The following is a 5,000-nucleotide window of genomic DNA, read 5'->3' as shown; positions in this document are numbered from 1 at the left end:
CACCACCTGCACCCGTTCGTGCCCCACCCCAACCGCCAAACTCGCATCGCCAGCGGATGAACGGCGGACGTTTCCCGCACTCGTAAGGTGCAATCCACACCTATAACATGCGTTTCATGAAGAGATATTTCCAATATGCGACATTCCCGCTGTCCCTATTCATGAGCTGCGAGCTGTACCACGTACAAGCTACAGACGCGATCGCATTGCTCACTGTACGGATTCTCATGCTGAGCCATCAGCTAGGAAGCGCCCCATCCATGTCGGCACCCGTGGGCGTTGCACTCGCAGTCGCAAAAAACGCTGGGCAAATATATATCTCGGAAGAGTAACGACAATCCGAGCCTCCTGGCGTTGCACTCGCAGTCGCAAAAAACGCTGGGCACATATATTTCTCGGAAGAGTAACGACAGTCCGAGCCTCCTGGCGTTGCACTCGCAGTCGCAAAAAACGCTGGGCAAATATATTTCTCGGAAGAGTAACGACAGTCCGAGCCTCCTGGCGTTGCACTCGCAGTCGCAAAAAACGCTGGGCACATATATGTCTCGGAAGAGTAACGACAGTCAGTCTCCTGCGTGGGAAGAGTCTTTCTAGGCCCTGACCCACGGGAAGGGTGTAGCTTCCCCCATCCCGGACATTTGACGTCGTCACACTACCGGTATTGACTAATAGACTGACTGCTGATAATCATTAGCCATACACTGGGGGAAACGGCCGACAGGGGCGGCAACATAGTGGAGCCGTAGTGTCACTAATGTACAGAGATAGAACAGTTTCGACTGGAACCAGAGTAACCGTATACACGGCACTGATTAGTAATAGATGCAGAGCCATCAGAATACAGATAATATATACAACCGTCCCTATACATGCTGAAAGACTCTGCACACAATGAGAACCACACGTCAGCCAGACACTCTTATCACACACTACTCTCTTATCACACACTACTCTCTGCCTGTAACAGGCACACACACAATATCTAACCACCAGCATGGAAGAACATCCAGTGCATCCTCTCCGCCACATGACACAATCCACACTATCATTACCAGACCGGGAGGTCCACCCAGAAAACACAATATCCCACCCTTCCGACATCCGCACATTGCTCAGCTAAGCCACGAACACCCACACATGTCCTACACAGGGGTGCACCCAACATCACAATACTGCCTCCTGTCACAGCACACAAACAATGGCAGGAATGAAAGACACAGATCTGCCACAACCATGGAATCGGAGCGCCGCCTGTCATGAGCCAAAAGTGCATCCTGACGTGACAAATCGGATAATGCCGCAGGCATCCAATTACGATAATCACTATCAACGAACCTGCCGCCCCCCCCCCCCAAATACACCTTTCCCTACAACAATGTGTATCTGAACCTAAGCTATATTGTACCTTAACCTAACCTATATCGTACCTTAACCTAACCTATATCGTACCTTAACCTAACCTATATCGTACCTTAACCTAACCTATATCGTACCTTAACCTAACGTATATCGTACCTTAACCTAACCTATATCGTACCTTAACCTAACCTATATCGTACCTTAACCTAACGTATATCGTACCTTAACCTAACCTATATCGTACCTTAACCTAACCTATATCGTACCTTAACCTAACCTATATCGTACCTTAACCTAACCTATATCGTGCCTTAACCTAACCTACGTTGTGCCTTAACCTAACCTACGTTGTGCCTTAACCTAACCTACGTTGTGCCTTAACCTAACCTACGTTGTGCCTTAACCTAACCTACGTTGTGCCTTAACCTAACCTACGTTGTGCCTTAACCTAACCTACGTTGTGCCTTAACCTAACCTACGTTGTGCCTTAACCTAACCTACGTTGTGCCTTAACCTAACCTACGTTGTGCCTTAACCTAACCTACGTTGTGCCTTAACCTAACCTACGTTGTGCCTTAACCTAACCTACGTTGCGCCTTAACCTAACCTAATTTGTGCCTTAACCTAACCTAATTTGTGCCTTAACGTAACCCATGTTGTGCCTTAACGTAACCCATGTTGTGCCTTAACGTAACCCATGTTGTGCCTTAACGTAACCCATGTTGTGCCTTAACGTAACCCATGTTGTGCCTTAACGTAACCCATGTTGTGCCTTAACGTAACCCATGTTGTGCCTTAACGTAACCCATGTTGTGCCTTAACCTAACCCATGTTGTGCCTTAACCTAACCCATGTTGTGCCTTAACCTAACCCATGTTGTGCCTTAACCTAACCCATGTTGTGCCTTAACGTAACCCATGTTGTGCCTTAACCTAACCCATGTTGTGCCTTAACCTAACCCATGTTGTGCCTTAACCTAACCCATGTTGTGCCTTAACCTAACCCATGTTGTGCCTTAACCTAACCCATGTTGTGCCTTAACCTAACCCATGTTGTGCCTTAACCTAACCTATAATGTGCCTTAACCTAACCTATAATGTGCCTTAACCTAACCTAAAGTGCGCCGTAACCTAAACTATATTGCGCCTTAACCTGACGCACGTTGTCGCTGAACCTGCTCTGTAATTGTTATGCAACCCGTTAAATTGGTGTAGTGTTGCCTAACCGCAACCCTCGCAATATAGTTCCCTACTCGCACTGCCCGGTCCCCTGTGTATCGCGTCATGTTAAACACCTTGCAGGTGTTGCTGACTTTCCACATGCTCCTGCTATACACTGTAGTGTGGATAGCAGCAGGACGTACATGCCGCCCCCCCCCCCTTCCCCCCTGCCTTCGCAAGCTGGTCGGTGAGAAGTTTGCATGTTCAATGCCCTTCGCATGCCGACGTACTCAGCCTACGTTGTGGTACGGCCTGTCACCTGTCCGCCGATGTACGCAAAACCCACAAACTGTACTGCACATTGGTCCGTATGTACTGAATGATACATCGTGGCACATGTGACCGTATGACGACTGCGCCTAGCAACGGCGGACCATACAGTCCAAATATTGTGCACGCAGCTACGTGTCGTCTCCCTATAAGAGCTGGATTGCAGTGTGGTACGCCATACAGACGTGTGGGAGGAACGGACGCCCTGGATGGCGATCAGCATGAGCAGTCTGTTGATGTAGTGGAGCGTGTATTCGGACGTAGTCGTCTCTTCTCACACACCGTGATAGCATGTTGCACCGCGTTCCACATCTGCGACATGCTGCAGAGGCGGGCTGACAGTCGTTCGCGCAATGGACACCGCATACGTACGGGGTCTACCTTCCACGTGTTCTCTAGGCGTGCACATGTTGTTGCGTCTATGTGGGCAGACGTAGTGTGTTGTGACACCTGACACAGGCATGCAATACTCGTTGCAAATGGCGATGGACGTGTACGTTTGCTGGTGACGTTACGCAAATGAACAACTGGTAACCCGTTGTGGTGCGGTTGTTCTCGCTAGAGGTGAATCAGTGTTGGCGACGATCGGTCGAGCTATTAACCGGTTGTTTCAGGGAGACCCACCATGCCCACGAACGTGAAAGGGGACCCACCATGCCCACGAACGTGAAAGGGGATCTGGGTGTGAGGCGATACGCGGCGGTGGCTGGGTGGGACCGTCCCCGGCCGGTGAGGGGGGGCCGCCCGGCGTGCTGGCAGCGCGGTGCGTGGGCGCACGCGCCACAGCCGGCTGGTGGGGGCGGCCAGTGGCAGGCGCGCCGGCCGACGGACGCGGCAGGCGGCGCAGCTGCGCGCCGGCGCCCCCTGCTCGCGGCGCCTTGCGGCCAAAGTAGGTCCTCGCGGGCCCGGTGCGAAGCGCGGTGGCCATCTGCAGTGTGCTGGTCCGATTGAGGACTTTGTGCGCTGAGGATGCGCCGCCGCCCGGCGCTCGGCGCCGCGACGCCGTCTGCTGCTCGGTCGCCCCAGCGGTTCTCGCAGGTGGTTTGTATCGCAGCTGTGCGGACGTGTTGGCGCGTGCGCTGTGCTGGGAGAGTTCGCTTCGGCACCCAAGTGGGGCTTTTGTCCTTCTGTGGCGCTGGCGTTGGAGCTGCCGGTCACCGTAGGTGGCGCGTGTTGTCTCCCGCCGGCAATGCCACGACAGCACGCTCCCGGGCCTCTGTCGGCAGCGGCAAGCTCAGTTGGGAGCACGGGTGGTCGCACCTAAAGCGTCTACTCGCCTAACTCCGGGCGATTGCGCCTCTCTCGAACCCGACCAAGTACTTAGGACGGCGCTGCGCGCCGCCGGGACCTGAGAGGGTTTCGAGGTGTGTTGTGCAGGGGAGCTCAGCCTCCTCCTGTTTGCAGAATAATTGAGCGGACGCTTGCGTGTTCGCGCGGGCCCCCGGGACACACTCCCGGGCGGCCGGCTGCTCAGCTCTAGTTGACGCAGCTCCCTGGTTGATCCTGCCAGTAGTCATATGCTTGTCTCAAAGATTAAGCCATGCATGTCTCAGTACAAGCCGCATTAAGGTGAAACCGCGAATGGCTCATTAAATCAGTTATGGTTCCTTAGATCGTACCCACGTTACTTGGATAACTGTGGTAATTCTAGAGCTAATACATGCAAACAGAGTCCCGACCAGAGATGGAAGGGACGCTTTTATTAGATCAAAACCAATCGGTCGGCTCGTCCGGTCCGTTTGCCTTGGTGACTCTGAATAACTTTGGGCTGATCGCACGGTCCTCGTACCGGCGACGCATCTTTCAAATGTCTGCCTTATCAACTGTCGATGGTAGGTTCTGCGCCTACCATGGTTGTAACGGGTAACGGGGAATCAGGGTTCGATTCCGGAGAGGGAGCCTGAGAAACGGCTACCACATCCAAGGAAGGCAGCAGGCGCGCAAATTACCCACTCCCGGCACGGGGAGGTAGTGACGAAAAATAACGATACGGGACTCATCCGAGGCCCCGTAATCGGAATGAGTACACTTTAAATCCTTTAACGAGTATCTATTGGAGGGCAAGTCTGGTGCCAGCAGCCGCGGTAATTCCAGCTCCAATAGCGTATATTAAAGTTGTTGCGGTTAAAAAGCTCGTAGTTGGATTTGTGT

The 5,000-nt window shown here is 52.8% G+C and overlaps 1 non-coding gene across 1 annotated transcript in view; it reads left to right on the top strand.

The window, feature by feature from the left end:
• Positions 1–4,339: 4,339 nt before the first annotated feature.
• LOC126435970 (small subunit ribosomal RNA) overlaps positions 4,340–5,000 on the top strand; it is a 1,909-nt gene continuing 1,248 nt past the window's right edge. Inside the window, exon 1 of the ribosomal RNA XR_007580324.1 lies at positions 4,340–5,000. This exon is cut by the window's right edge and continues 1,248 nt beyond it. This is a non-coding gene — a ribosomal RNA (small subunit ribosomal RNA).

The sequence above is a fragment of the Schistocerca serialis genome, unplaced genomic scaffold (assembly GCF_023864345.2).
Source record: "Schistocerca serialis cubense isolate TAMUIC-IGC-003099 unplaced genomic scaffold, iqSchSeri2.2 HiC_scaffold_1223, whole genome shotgun sequence".
In the NCBI taxonomy this organism is placed as follows: domain Eukaryota; kingdom Metazoa; phylum Arthropoda; class Insecta; order Orthoptera; family Acrididae; genus Schistocerca; species Schistocerca serialis.
This window is presented reverse-complemented; position numbering and strand designations above follow the sequence as displayed.